Source organism: Mustela putorius, unplaced genomic scaffold (assembly GCF_011764305.1).
Source record: "Mustela putorius furo isolate JIRA1106 unplaced genomic scaffold, ASM1176430v1.1 tig00000874_pilon_pilon_pilon, whole genome shotgun sequence".
NCBI lineage: Eukaryota > Metazoa > Chordata > Mammalia > Carnivora > Mustelidae > Mustela > Mustela putorius.
In genome coordinates this window covers 7,658,002-7,674,392 of record NW_025421505.1, presented here as the reverse complement: position 1 = coordinate 7,674,392, position 16,391 = coordinate 7,658,002, and the positions used below count along the sequence as shown (strand labels likewise).

Genomic DNA, 16,391 nt, shown 5'->3' with positions numbered 1-16,391 from the left:
ACTCGATCCCAGAACCCTGAGATCATGACCTGAGCCGAAGGCAGCGGCTTAACCCACTGAGCCACCCAGGCGCCCCTATAAAAATACTTTTTAAGACCACTACTAATCTTCATCATGTGAAACACTATTATTTTGATTTTGTAGATGGATATAGTAAAGACTATTTACAAGTGTGTAATTTTTTCCTCCTTCAAGATCAGGAGTAAGAGATGGGTGATTAAGGTCAGATGAAACGTTACAGGGCATATGTTCCCAGTAAAGTCACTGTACATATTAGGGTTGGGTCTATTCTATGTTTGATCAGTTTTCTTGGAGGCCACTGGGCTCAGGGGGAAAAATTCTACTAACTAAACCCACAATAGGCTAGCTCATTAATCATAAGATCAACTCATGAATTCAAACCAGGAAATGTATAACAATTCTCTCTTGGAAGATCCTGTGCACTAACCCAATTACAGAAAAGAAAATCACATATTCTTGAGATGTTCCCATTACGTTCTCAGCTCTTCACCTGTAAAAAGACATTTCCATTTTGAGAACCACCATCATCTAGAGAAATATAAAATGCTCCTTCTCTGGTGGAAAAGATACAATGACAAAAGCTCTTTAGTTTTCCCTTTTGTTTATCATTAAACAGATTGTAGTAGATTCCCCACCTCTTAATATCTTTTCTCCCTTTCTTCCACTGTAGGTAGAATTTTTATTGGGGTACATGGCTGTATTTCCCAGCCTTTCTTGCAGCTAAACATGGCCACATATCTCATGGATTCATGTGGAAATATCTGGAAATTATGCTTAACAGGAAACAGAGGGTACATTCTACTTTCTGCTTCATCCCTTTCTCCATCCTGTTTCTTATAATATGGATGCCACCATCTTGCTCAATAAGAATACAGTTTATAACCAAGAGGGATTGTAGAGTGCCAAGAAAGAAAAAAGGACAATTGGTAAGAGATCCCCAATGCCATGAAGTTCCATACCAGACTTTTGCCAACTTGGACACGAGGGAGAAATAAAATTTAATGTTGTTTTAAGCCAGCTGTTATTTTGGGTTTTCTGCAACTCTTAGCTGAATACATTTATCTAATATATAGGCGTCCTAGGTAAGTATTAGTTTAAATTATTTTGTATTAACAGACCATTTGGAAAAACAGACCATGGCTTCTAATTCTACAGAAAAATATGATTTTTGCTAAGATGTATCATTAGCCTTCTGTCATGACAACACATTAGATAACTAATTAGAACACAAGAAATCTGACATTATAGTGCTAACTTCCTTCATGTAATGTAGTAAGTAGTCTAGGACCATCAACAATATATTTACCAATTACCTTCCCAGAACCACAGAGTTAAAGACCATCATAGTTCAATTGCTCCACACTTTCTATAGAGGAAGAACCTGAGACACAGAGAAATTGGTTTTTTTAAAGTCAAAAGGCTGTCCACCCCCCTCCCCTTTTGTAGCTTTTTAAACTACATCCACAAACTTGGGGGGGGGGTGGAATATGCTCTGAAATTTTTATTTCTGTGCATCCTGTTTCCAAAATTTATACAATATATATAATCATTGGCTATCCCCAAATAAAATATAAGCTTTAGCTCATCAACTTCACATAAAAATTCAAAATGCAGTATATAACCACAAATATTAGCATGTAACATGTAGCAAGTAACCACAGATTATATCATAATATTTGAGTTATGCAGAATATGCAGCAGGAAAATTAGTTACAAAAGGAAATAACAAATAAAAAGGATAGTAACAGTTCTAGTTACATTAGTCCCACAGAGTTACATCTTATTATCCATACTGAGTGATGGACCAATAATTATGACACTACCCACATATACAAATGGAGCTAAAAAAAAAATGCTGAGACATGAATCTTTTCCACATTCAATGTTAAAATGCCATTCTTTGGTTTGCAGCTACAGTAACTATTTACAGGGCTTTTCTCATCATTTGTGTACTTAAAAAAAATCATTTCATCTCTTCTTCCCACAGGATAGGTCAATGTGCCTCTAGGAAACTTAATATCGCTTTATGTTATAAAAGAGAACACAGACCTTGAAAATGTCATGCCAGGTAAAATGAACCCAATCACAAAGGACCACATATTGTCTGATTCTTTTTACATGAAAGCCCAGAATAGGCCAATCTAGAGAGACAGAAAGAGTAGATTAGTGATTGGTTAGGGTGGAGAATGGGGGCAGGAGACAGTGGCGGGATTGAGGAGTAATGGCTAGGATCCAGGGTTTCTTTTTGGGATAATGAAAATACTCTAAAAATGATTGTGGTAATGGATGCTTAACTCTGAATATACTCAAAGCCACTGCATTACACACTTTCAATATATGGGGTACAAATGATGTCTCAAAAGAAGCTATTTAAAAAAAGGAGGGGCAGAAAGAGGACTTTAGACAACCAACAGAAATGACGTACCCAGAATCTCCTAAAAAGTTAAGAAAGTATGTAGGGCAGTTAAATAACATTTTTTTTTTTTATATCATCCAATCACCACTGGAGTGGAACCTCTAACCAGCCACAGCCCAGTAGCAGGCTAAAATGCAGCATTACCTGGTTCCATCCATATGAAAACGAGAGAACTGAGATATAGCAAAGACTGTTCTTGTGTTCATTCTTTCCATGTCCCGTTCCTTGCCTAACAACAATAATTATTAGGAGAGAACTTTATTAAAGAAGACAGACTTATATTCTCAATATCTCTGAAGTAACTCAATTATAAATTCAATAACTCTGAAGAATTTCAGGGCTAAGAGAGGTACAATTCACCAAAGCTACACAGTTAACAAATAGCAGGGCCAGAACTTAAATACCACATGCCTTTTTTACCTTTATGAGAACAAACTTCTAAGTATGCAAAAAATACATGCTTAGGTTTTTAAGAGTTGGAAAGTTAGTCTGAATAAAAACCAAATGCAGGTTCCATTGATTTCACTGCACTTGTGGTAAGTTATCTTAACTTGCATAAAGTACTGAAATTCCTTATGAGGAGGCAGTTTTCATTTGCTTTATGGGAACTTTTCAGTCAGATCATATTAAAAATCTGAAAAAGAATATTAGAATTACAACCTCAGATCTAATAAATTCAGAACTATACCTTAACTTCACTAACTATACTGGAATTATTCAACAAGAGCTTCTCTTACCACAAGATGTAAGATTTCTATAAATTCAGACTGAACAATATTTGGTACTTTAAAGATACTCAATAAGCATTTATTGATCTGAATAAAGGTAAGATGGTAAATCCAAGCAGCATGCTGGATGAAATAATTGAAATAGTCTGAAAAAGACAAAAGCCACCTTTGTGTCTAGCAGAGGATAGAAAGGAGAATGTGTAAGTTTTGTGGCCTCCAAAGAACATAGTTTTAACCCCACTAATCCCAGTGGTCCACCACTTTCCAGCCCACGTAGCACTTAATAAACAAGGGAACAGGACAAAGGATGCATGGTTGGGTCCAGGCCCCAAGGCTTCTGGTTGCATTAAATGAGGGTGAGGAGGCAACTGTTGAAACACAATTTCCTAGAGGGCTCTTTAAAAAAAAAAAAAAAATACTATCTTTATCTAAACAGTAAAATCAACTGTACTACAGAGCAAGTGCAATGACTTAGAGAGAATAGTTATTCCACAGGCATCTGTTCTACAGGTAGGAAAACGTAATGGGTTTTTCTTGTTTTTGTTTTTTGGGTTTTTTGGTGCTGAAACCTGGGGAAAATGTAATTTCAGTACTAAAACAATTTTAAAAACCTGATGAGGAGTAAATTAGCTTTGATGCTTAGCTCAACTGACTAAAAATAAGTATACTGATCTTATCTATGGTCTTTTGAGGTATCCTTTTGTAATAGCATTCTTTATCTTTCAGAAAAAACCCACAGTATTATTACTTAAAAATAAACAGCATAATCATAGCAGAGTTTGCCTAGGAGAAATCATACTACCACATACTTTTAATGGCCTTCTCAAATAACCTTAGAGGCTCTCTAGAGATGGTCACTGAGCTAAGAACACCAGACTATTCATTTTTTAAAAAAGATTTTATTTATTTGAGAAAGACCGAGATTGCATGAATGTGGGGGCGGGGGAGGGGGCAGAGGAAGAGGGAGAAGCAGATTCCCCACTGACCCTGGAACCCAAGGCAGGGCTCCACGTGGGGCTCAACGTTGGGCTGGATCCCAGGATCCTAAGATCATCACCTGAGCCAAAGTTAGATGCTTAACTGACTGAGCCACCCAGGCATCTCTTTAATTTTTATTTGATATCAAGGTTACTTTCCCCACAACAAACAAATTCAGAAGCTGAATAAAAACCGTTTGGCTTAAGGAAAAATAGAGCAGAACAAATAAGTAAGGCTCTTTTCAGCATGACTTTATTCAGTAGTTTTGCTGCTTCTTACATGAAGACATGAAGTTAAACAAGAGGTTATTCTGAGAAACGGCGATCAAATGACTCCTGTAAAGCACAATTTAAATAAAAAGAAAGCTATTCAATGAAGAATTCTCCCTGTCTCTAAAGCTACTTACGCATTAATTCTATAATATACAACTTTTATTTCTTTAGTCTATATCCAATTTCATGAAAACACTGACAATATTTTAGGGACACATACACAAAATGCTCAGCCTAAGAATGTATGATCTGACATTCAGAGGCTGGGCCAAATAGACTCTGGAAATCCCCTGATTTTTTAATCCTAATCTAACACTCTTTCCACTGCTTAAGTCTAGTCTATAACAGGCTTCCACATATACACCTTTAACTTTCAGAGCAACTAGAGTCCACATTCTCAATTGGTAAGAGCACTTATTCACATTTTGCTATAGTACTTAGAATTTCATTGTAAATTCATTAAAACAGAAAATAAATGCAATTCTTTTTATTCTGATTCAAACTCATTATCTTTTATCATGAAAACGATATTATAAAAGTACCTGACAGTCTCTCATACAAAGCATATATCAGGGTAACCCCAAATAACCCTGCTTGATGAGGTAGTCTTCTTTACAGAATTCCTGTTAATAAATGTGGAAGAGATAAAAGAATAAGAAAATCACCATTCAACCACAATGGATGAAATCTCTAATACTGACATGACCATCAGTGGGGTCTTGCATTGTAGCATTACTACAAGTGGTGTTGCCAGATACAGCAGGCCTCTGGATGTGATGTAATATTAGTGACCTCCTAAACATTCTTGCCAAAACACTGAGGTCTGATTTTAGTCAAGCCTCTAGAGGTCACTTCCATTTGTAGAAAATACAGGGAATAGACCAACAAATTGACACCATGATAAAACAAATTCCAAATGTGAGAAATTCCATAGGACAAATGATCCAGTTCCTACAACTAGTCCATGATACACCAAAAAAGGTAGGGAGAGAGGGTGGGAATAGGAACATCACTAGATCAAATTAGACATGAGAGACAAAATAATCAAATATGGTCCAGGGACTTTGAATCCTGATATGAACAAGACATCGCTAAAAAAGGTATTCTTGAGACAATCAGGCAAACGTGAACTGGGTCCATCTATTAGATGACACCAGGAGTAAATGTTAATTTTATGTGAAAAAGGCATTTTGGTTCTATAATAAAAACATCTTTACTTTTTTTTAGAGATGCATTTAGAAATATGTCAGGATACATATACTGAAATGCTGGAGATTTGCTTAATACTTCAGCAAATGAAAGTGAAAGAAAAAAGGATAAATGAAACAGATGTGGCAAAACCTTGGTAACAGTTGAACATCTGAGTGATGGGCATATGGAAGTATGTTGTACTATTTGTCTACTTCTGAGTGTATTTACAATTTGTATAATAAAAAAAAAAAGAAAAAGAAGAACCTCATTAGCAGAGAAGCCCGAACAACAGTACAGGTAAACCTATTAAGTAATACTAATCTCAGAGAGAAAATAAATGGATTAATAAAAACAAAAATCAATGGCAGTTGATTGATTATTTAGAAATTGAGTTATATGGTAAAGCACTGATTTTCTCCTTATATAATATGGTCAGTGCTATACACTGAATGTTTGTATCTCCTAACCCCTAATTCATATATTGAAATCTCATCCCCAGTGTGATGGTATCTGGAGGTGATTACCTTATGAGGATGAAGCCCTCATGAATGGAATTAGTGCCATTACAAAAGAAGCCCAGATAGCTCCCTAGACCTTATCCACCACTTGATGCCACAGCAAAAAGACAATGAAAAAGTACAATTTATGCATGAGGAAGTGTATTCTTACTAGACACTGAATCTGCTGGTGCCTTGATGTTGAATTTCCAGTATTCAAGACTGTGAGAAATTTCTGTTGTTTCTAAGACATTCAGGCTAGGGTATTTTGTTATAGCAAACTGAATGGACAAAGATATTCAAACAGCTATGTAATATACTGTTTTATTCCTGAAATAGATTATTCCACAGAAAACTCACAGCAGAGAACAAGCAGTTTCACAGAATACATTAAAAACAAAACAAAACCAAAAAAACCCTTAAGAACGCAGCTGTCGGTTTCCTCTCCTCAGAACTGTGTCATGCTTTTATATAATTCTGGAATTCTAAATGGTAGAGAATTGAAATACAGACAATTGAGATACAGAAAACAGAAGTCACAGCTGCATTTTGAACTGAATATTATGAATTTTTCTTTTTGTGTAATCATTTGATCACTTTCCTAAGAACCCTGGACCTAGTTTACATCCCTCCTGACCCAGTATTTTAACTTTTAGTATACAACATTCATAAGGTATTCCACATAAGAGTGCTGACTAAAGCTCTTTGGAACTCCATTTTCTTATCTTCCAAGTCGTTCAAAGTAAACCAAATGGAAAATCAATAATCTTCCAGAAACATCTTCAAAGCATAAAACATTTCATTTCTAACAGAGCAGAGGTTCTTAACCTCTTTTTAGAGTTATGAATCCCTCTGAAAATCTTTTTATAGAAAGAAAAATGTAGATTTTTTTCAAAGTTTTTATCATAGCTCAGAAGGCCCCTGTTAGAAACCTTTGTAATACAGTGTTCTCATGGATAAGCAGCTCTTAACAAAGTACAAATTCATCAACTCAATACTAACTGCCTCCCATAATTTAGCTCAGACTTTTCAACCCTGTTGGCCACTATTTCTCTAACCACCACACTTTACTCAAATGCATTAGTTATGGTTCCCTGAATATGACTCGCTATCTTTGTTCTGAGTATTTCCACTATCTGCACATTCCAGGCTATCCCAACCAACCATCTATCTGTTCTTCATGATCTGTCATAAGCAATACAACTCCCATGAAATCTTCTTTGATTCCCTAAACTTTCCTCTGAATTTGTCTTCTATCCTATACTTCCAATACCTTTCCCCATTTTTTAAAAAAGATTTTATTTATTTATTTCACAGAGAGAGAGATCACAAGTAGGCAGAGAGGCAGGCAGAGAGGGAGATGCAGGCTCCCTGCCGAGCAGAGAGCCCAATGTGGGGCTCGATGCCAGGACCCTGAGATCATGACCTGAGCCGAAGGCAGACGTTTAACCCACTGAGCCACCCAGGCGCCCACCTTTCCCCATTTTGTATCATGGTCTACACCAAATGCTTCTCTAATCTGGTATTCTGCATGATATTAACAGTGGAAATTTAAAGTATTACCAAAGAAGTTCTTACTCCCTGTAGTGGGCTGAATGGTGGCCCCCCAAAAGATATGTCCACATTTTTACCTGAGGAACCTGTGTATATGATCATATTTGGAAAAAGGGTCTTTGCAGATGTAATCAAGAATCTGGAGATGGGATCATTTTGATTTTCCAGGTGGACCCAAACTCTAATGATAGTGTCTTTAAGAGAGAAAGAAGAGAAGGCCATATGAAAACAGAAACAGAGATTAGAATTATGTAACCAAATCAAAGAATGTGTGGAACCACCAAAAGCTGGAAGAAGCAAGGAAACATTGTCTCCTAGAGTCTTTGGAGAGGATGCAGCAGCTTTGCTGACACTTTGATTTCAGACTACTGGCTTCCAGAATTGTGAGGATAAATTTCTGTTGTAGCCATAAATTTTGTTGTAATTTGTTATGACAATACTAGGAAACTATAGAGACCCTCCTAGTTATTTTTACTTACTTCATTTTTTTGTTTATTGCAGTTCTGCAATGGTTAATTATTTCAAGAGCAGAAGAGATTAAAAAGATGTAGAGGCTCCCCAAATCCCTCCTTATTCTCCTGCTATTTTCTGCAACAGTCTCTGAATATCCTTTATCAATAGTCTTCTGAAAGTGCCAGTACAGGATAGCATTTGAATAGGAAAGAGTTATATTCCTGTGAAAGCTGATATCACCAACTGTAACGTGGTGAGGTGGAGGATGAAAGCCTGGGTTTTAAATCTGGCTCCTGACTTTGTAAACTGGAACAGGTTACTTCTTTGACCTTTTATCATCCATAAACAATTATTTGAGGGTTGCTGTAAGAAGTAAATAAGCAATGCACGTAAAACTACTGTCATAAAAGGTCGTTAGTAAAGGTCAGCTAACATGAATGATGATTTTCCAGGTATAATATTGTCCCTGGCTTTTGATATGCTGTTCTATGATTTAAAAAAACCATTCTCACTCCCACAAAAATTCATTCTGGCCTGTTTTCAGGAAAAATAAGTTTAAGTAAAAACTTTAAGTATAGCCAACCCTGAGATTTCTAGCATATTTCTGAAGAAGCTTTGCAATTTCTTTCGCAATAAAGGAAAAAAATGAAAGCCCACACCTTTGATTTCCCTTCCCACCCATTTCCTATAAACTACATTAGCTCATACTTTGATGTTTCACTGTCTGCCAAACTTTTTCTTTCAGTTCAAGATGAGGAGCCTATTTGGATAGAACACCTAGGTTCTATCTGAAGTTTATATGACTGAGTATAATTTTTCATGCCCAGAGTTGGGAGAGAACAATAAAGAGATACAAGAAGATCATAATTTTTTTATTTATCTAGATGAACCTAACAAACATAGATACTGCAGCACCTTTCAATCTCTAAACTCAAAAAAAATTTTTTGAAGGTAACATAAAACATACTGACAGACTGTGGCAAAATTATTTTTAGAATTCTTAAATAAGCACTGTCATCAAATGAATTGAATGTTTACACTTGTAGTGCCATATCTGCACTTCTTTCCTTCTCAGCTAAATTATTTTGACATTAAGTTTGCTAATAGAAGAACTAAATCTGATATGAACACTAGCTTAGTTGGGAAAACATAAACAACAAACAAAATGAGACACAGATTTAAGGCAACATACATAATTAAACTTCCATAGAAGTCTATGATTTATACAGAAGCAAGCTTTATGACAAGATGAAAATTTACTAACTTGAATGTCCAAAACATTAGAAGATGACAATGAAAAGAACAGGCAAATCTCACTTTAAGAAAAGTCAACAAAAAAAGGAACTTGATAAGCAGGTAAACTGGAAATTATTTACAATATAAAAACATTCACTACAGTTACTTTGAGAGTAAGCACTCTAGTATACCTAGCAGCACTGAATGCATAAAAATTCAAGTTGCATTTCACTTTTTCAGAGCAAATTTACAACTTAAGGTGAGGTCACCTGTAATGGTATCTAAAAAGTGGCTTTCTTTCCTTGCCACTCAGGCTTGCTCCAACTCTCTGGAGTACCATGGAGGCACAGAGCAACTCTCTGGTGTCAGACTGTTCTCAGGGCAGATGGAGAGCCCAGGCTGGTTTTCCCAGGAATGGCCAACCCAAAGTAAGGCCAATGGCCAGCTATTCCTGGGCCAGCTGGCATGGAACAACGTGTCTGGTTCCTACCTCCAAAGCAGAGGAAACTCAGCCAGCTGGCTTTCGATGGGCTGCACTAGTTGGAGTGCTCACAATTCCTTTCAAACCATCTGGCATTCTTTTTGAACCCTCATTTTACCCAGCACTACACTCTAATGTCTGAAATGCTCAGATAATTGGAGGGATCCCCACTGCCTACCTAGATAAGAAAAGAAAAAGGCAGAATAACTGTTAAGTCAATTACTTCAAGAAATAATTTCTAAAGTTAAAAGTTGCTCTCAATTTTAGTTTGTATATTATCTATCTTAAAATCTAAACTATTCCCATGATTATTAAGCAAACTTCCAAAATAAACATCAGGCCAAATAAGAAGGAAACAGGCTACACAGACAATTTAACACATAGAAAAGTTGTAGGGCTTGTTGAACATGACCCTCACTACTCTGAACTTCTACAGAGCCTGTCTGTATCCTTCATGTGGCCCTAAAAGTAGACTTTTTATTGCTACATATACTTATCTTCCCAGACAACTAGTAAGTGAAAACAGCAGTGTCTTCCAGCTGCTTTTTTTCCCTTATAGCTAATTAAAAAAAAAAAATCTGTTAGTGATAATATTGGGTGTTTTAAAGGTTCCATTTCTAGAAATAAGTAAACTTAATCTGGAGTAACATGAAGAAAGGACCTCTCCTCCAAGGCAAGCCAAATAAAGAACAGGACTTGGCTTGACATAAAAATATTTTATTAAGTGGTCAAAAGGACTTATCAAGTGACCAAATTATTGGGAAGTGCTATAGAGTGCTCATCTGTCAGAACTCTGGGTAACTCAGTTGGTTAAGCGTTGGACTCTTGATTCTGGCTCAGGTCATCTCAGGGTTGGGAGATAGAGCCCTGCGTTGGGCATGTAGCATGCTTGGGATTCTCTTACTTCCTCTCCCTCTGCCTCCCCCCCTTCCCTCTCTTAAAAAAAGGAGGGGGGAGCTCATCTGGCCATTGTAGATCATTTTACTAATCTATCACTAATCTATTATGAATATGGGAATAGAAAGACAAGCAATTAAAACAATAAAACAACAACAACAACAACAACTGAGTTGCTTTTATAGCCAGTAAACCTTATGACATAGAAATACTCTGAGCAAAAATATTAGATCAAATATTAGAAAATGGAGAAGGCTATACAAATAATAACTGTAATTATAGTTTTCATTGTGTCTACCCCCATACCAAGTACTGACTTTAGCATTTTACGTATTATTTGATATACACAACAAACATATGAGGTGGGTACTATTATTTCCATCTTGCAGATGGAGAAACAGAGTCATCAGGAAACCTGTCCAATGTCACATGGCTAAACTGCAAGAGCTGGAATTCAACTCCAAGTTGTCTTACTCCAAGAATCTGGGTGCACAACTGCCAACATTAAGTTATACTTATAAAAGAAGGAAATGTAGGAAAAAAATTCAATCATTAATACAGTCTTTGTAATTTTTTCAACACTAAGTACAGCAAAGGTGGTAATTAAGGGCACCTGGTTGGCTCAGTCAGTTAAATGTCTACCTCTTGATTCTGGCTCAAGTCATGAGTTCAGGGTCCTAGGATTAAGCACCTCAGGTTCCATGCTCAGCAGGGAGTCAGCCTGATATTCTTTCCCACTGCCCCTCCCCCATTCATGCTTGCTCATGTTCTCTCTCTAAAATAAAGAAATCTTTTTTAAAAAGTGGTAATTCAAAGAAAATTAACAAACACTGATTTTCTTATCAGAAATTTTTAAAAAGAGCTAAATTAAAAAAAATCAGTTAACAACAGAATTTCAGAGTGATACATTTTAAAGGCAGTAGGAAGGAAATGTATAGTTCCTTTTTTTAAAAGATTTTATTTATTTAACACAGAGAGAAAGATCACAAGTAGGCAGAGAGGCAGGGAGAGAACAAGGGGGAAGCAGGCACCCCGCTGAGCAGAGAGCCTGATGTGGGGCTCAATCCCAAGACCCTGAGATCATGACCTAAGCCGAAAATGAAAAGGATGGATGGGAGGTCGGGGGAAGTTTTTTTTTACTTTTTTTTAAAGATTATTTAATATTTTTTTTGGCAGAGAGAAGGGGGAAGGGAGCAGGCTCCCCGCGGGGCAGAGAGCCCGATGCAGGGCTTGATCCTAGGACCCTGAGACTATGACCTGAGCAGATGACAGAGGCTTAAACCACTGAGCCACTCAGGCACTCCCAGGAGGAAGTTGTTTTTAATTTTGTTATAATTTTAAAATTATTTTTAAAGATGGACAACATCAGAGCACATGGATAGTGCTTGGAGACTTGGTGATGATGTAAATGAGTCATAAATTCAGGAGTAAGTCCTTGATTAGGTATGAGGGGGAATATAGAAGGGAGGGAAGCTGGCCTCTCATAGGAGGAGAACATAAAACATGGGCCCTAAGGAAGGTGGATTTCTAGATTTGGTGAGTGGAAGTTGAGTGGTATCTCTCTAACTTCTAAACCTCAACGAAATATGAAGCCCACTTACTTATCTGAATGGGGAAGGGTGGGCTGCTCATGAGTTTAAAGAGTGGGAAGAAATTATTAAATAGTTATAGGCAAAAATATTAGGAGTCTGATTGCTTTCCTGGGCAGTGCTGAGAGTCCACTTCAGATTTCTGGTCATGAATCTGAAGTCCTCTAATAGTCAACCACTTATGTGCACTCACGGAAAAACCAGATGAGAGATAAAACAGCTATAAATAGAAAAAAAAAAATCCTGGCTAAAAAATTAAAAAAAAAAAATGTATCCAAGAGCATATGTATCCATGCCACAGTCACTAATGATGTCCAATTAAGCTGTGGTCTACACAGTTCCATTTGTCTCCACCTCACAACAGAAATTCTTGTAAATAATGTATTTGCCATATTTAGTCATGACATATTTAATCATGAAGCCTAAAGATTATTTCTATTTGGTCATGAATGTTTCTGCTACTTCCTAAGGGAGATTTTTTTAAATGAACCTGATATTCTTCTTGTACATCTGAAGTGACTGCATTTCATTGTTTAAAGAAACTTTCTATGTGGTAACTAAGATCCTAAAACAGAAGATCCTAAAATCTTCCAGAATGGGAGAAAAATAAGAATAGGGATTAGACTTGGATTGGACTTCTTAACAGCAACACCAGAAGCTAATGGAACAATGACTTCAAAAGAGGGACACTAATTTTCAGTCTAGAATTCAATATTCAGCTAAACCACTATTCAAGTGAGGGTTAAATGAAGACATTTCCAGATATGCAACTTATGAATTCAGGAAAAATTTCAGTTTGTATGTTCCTTTTCTCTGGAAGGTACAACAGAATAAGGAAGCCATAGGATTCAGGAAATAAAGAATCCAACACAGGAGGAAGGCAAAAAGAATTCCCAAGATGATGACGAAGGGAAGTCCTGGATGACAGATATGAAAAATAAATGAAACATATTACCTGAAAATATTGAAAGATTATCAGTTCTGTCAGAATTTGAGGATGAGTCAGTGACAGAGAAAACAAATCAAGTGAAAAACAAGAGAGGAAATTATTTAATTTAGAGAAACAAAAGTACAATATAGAAAATGTAATACTAGTACACTACATGGCTCATCTGTGAATAACAGGTACACAATTATAGTCATATAAATACTGAGTACTGACTTGACTGGGAACTGTAGTTATGAAGGACAACCAAGTCCTCAACTTCCAAAATAGAAGTCCACAGATGATGTTCAAAGATGGAAAATCAATAAATAAGTAAAGTAAATATAAAGGAAACGAAGTAAATATAAAGGAACGAAGTAAATATAAAGGAAAATACTAGAAGGAACTGTTGAGAGTTGAAAGCAGTTCAACATTCTAAAACTGCTGATTTTTCACTACTCCCCAATCTAAAAAATGGCAATTTCATATAAGTTAATATATTATAACTTTACTTTATTACTGACTTCATTTTATTTTTAAAAAGACTTTATTTATTTTTGCATGCATGCACACTGACAGAGCGAGCAAGCCAGCACAAGCAGGGGAGAGGAGCAGTGGGAGAGCAGAGACACCCCGCTGAGCAGGGACCTCAATAAGGGACTCGACTTCCAAAGCCCTGGGATCATGACCTGGGCCAAAGGCAGATGCTCAACCGACTGAGCCACCCAGGTGCCCTATTAATTGATTTTAGAATAAGCTGTTATTTGAACAAAAAACCATTATTGATAGAAAACGCTCCAAGGAAAAAGAGCTCTACTTTTTATTATCAGATATTGTTGGGGGAATAAAATATTGCAGTTTGGGGTAACAAAGAGTTACCATACATGCTATCACCATCACTGACGTAACAGTATTAGTTAGTATTGCTAATATAAAGAATATATTTACTACTAAAACAGCACTTAGCATACTTTAATCTATTTTCATGATAGAGAAATTACTTCAGATTTTTTCTTCAAACGTCATACTACAGAAATGCTGAAGTATGCGTTGGTGAAGAATTTTATTAACAGAATGCTGAAAAAAAAGGCCAGGATGTTTTTAAGTTCCTTTCTTGATACAAACAATAGTTAAGTCACTCTTGCAAAATGAAGTTCCACAATACTGTGGTACTATGCAAGCCTGTTTCAGTGATAATTCCGGTTATACTACTCTGTTTATCTAAGACTTCCCCTTATGGTTTAAGGGAATTCCCCCCCCCCAAAAAAAAAAATTTCACGCAGGCAGTTATAAATTATTGGGGTTGCTTCAGTATTACACACACACACACTAATTTATGAAGCCCTTGTTTTTAAGTTAACTTATTTTGAGTTAAGTTCACTGACATTAAAATTTTATTTAAATTCTTCATCATAAAACCAAAAGTTCTCCAAATTGAAAAACCAACCTTTACTAATTTTAACTTCTACAAAAGAAGAATTTGACCATGCTAACATAAGTTAAGACTTTTACCAAGAATAATACATTCCTATCCAACCAATGGCAAATTTCCCCTTCAAATTAAGAGCAAATGTTTTTAATAGCGGGAATATTCATAAACAGATGCTGTGGAAGACTGCTTAGTTTGGATTTCATTTTGCACTAAAAACTACCAGGCATTAAAATACACATGATTAAAGAATAATCTTAGGGAGCCTGGGTGGCTCAGTGTTTAAGCCGCTGCCTTCGGCTCAGGTCATGATCTCAGGGTCCTGGGATCGAGTCCCGCATCGGGCTCTCTGCTCAGCAGGGAGCCTGCTTCCTCCTCTCTTTCTCTCTCTCTGCCTGCCTCTCTGCCTACTTGTGATCTCTCTCTGTCAAATAAATAAATAAAATCTTTAAAAAAAAAAAAAAGAATAATCTTAAAGAGAATCTTAAAACTTAACCAATTCAATTATTCAGATCACCCAATAAGATCCTCTTAATTTTTTTTATCACCACTATTTCAACCAAAAGATCATAATAAAAATCCATTTTGGGGGCACCTGGGTGGCTCAGTTAGTTAAGCAACTGCCTTCAGCTCAGGGCATGATCCCGGAGCCGCGGGATAGAGTCCCACATCCAGCTCCCAGCTCCAAGGGGAGTCTGCTTCTTCCCCGACCTTCTTCCCTCCCATGCTCTCTCTCAAATAAATAAATAAAATCTTCAAAAAAAAATTCTATTTTGGAAATGTGTTTCTTACATACAAGTTTAGCTAATTTCCTATCACTCTGCAAAATTATAAGGGAAAAAAGAAACTGAAAATGCAACCAACAATATTTTAAAACTTACAAAATCTGGTATAAAAAGAAAAAGGTCCAAATGAAAGACCAAAGAATAACTGGTACTACTACAAATGCCTCCTTTTAATGGTCTGCATCAACTGTAACTCTTCGTAACTTTACCAAAACAAAGTCAGGCAATCCAACCCATGGAACCAAAGTCTGTGGGAACCTGCAGAACTTCCTTCTCTCTCTGGGGATGAGGACAAGGATAAAAGGTGTTCTGTTTTCCAGTAGTCCTGTAAGAGGAGCCATTGAGCTGGGCCACACAACCAGAAAACAGAGCACAGGAAAATTCAGATCAAAGCAAGGACGCATGCCAGGGTAATATGCAATAAAATCCTTTGCCAAAGCACTCAAAAGAAAAAAGCAAGGAGGAGAGAACCTGCTGGACCACCTTCTTAACACAGGGAGACAGGGAGAAACAAAATCTGCTTCTACTGAGGAGCTGAGAAGACAGTGTCCTGGATATATTGGAGTATTTCTGTAGATATGTATATGAGTAAATAAGATTACCAATGAACTAAACCCAGAAGGCAGTGTCCTATATGTTCTGGAGTATGTATATGTACCTATGTATTTATGTATGTATATATATATATCCATTACCTAAACCCAAAAAGCAAAGTGTTCCAGGTATATAGATATATGAGAATCTTATTTTTCAACGAATATTGTAAAAACATTTTCAATGAACAAAACGCACTGGTTTTACAGTAAGAAACATACAATATTGTTTGAAAGAATACCAGAGACAGAATTGCCTGAAGGTCTGATGAAGTAATAATCTCTTTTTCTTCATACCCTTTTTAATCTCTGATTCTCATTTCGTAGGGGACACCCATTTCGTAGG

At 36.5% G+C, this 16,391-nt stretch overlaps 1 protein-coding gene across 1 annotated transcript in view; it reads right to left on the bottom strand.

Annotated features, from left to right (window-relative positions):
• Positions 1–16,391, bottom strand: part of RNF24 (ring finger protein 24) — a 104,397-nt gene that overhangs the window by 87,093 nt on the left and 913 nt on the right. The gene's annotated exons all lie outside the window — the stretch shown is intronic.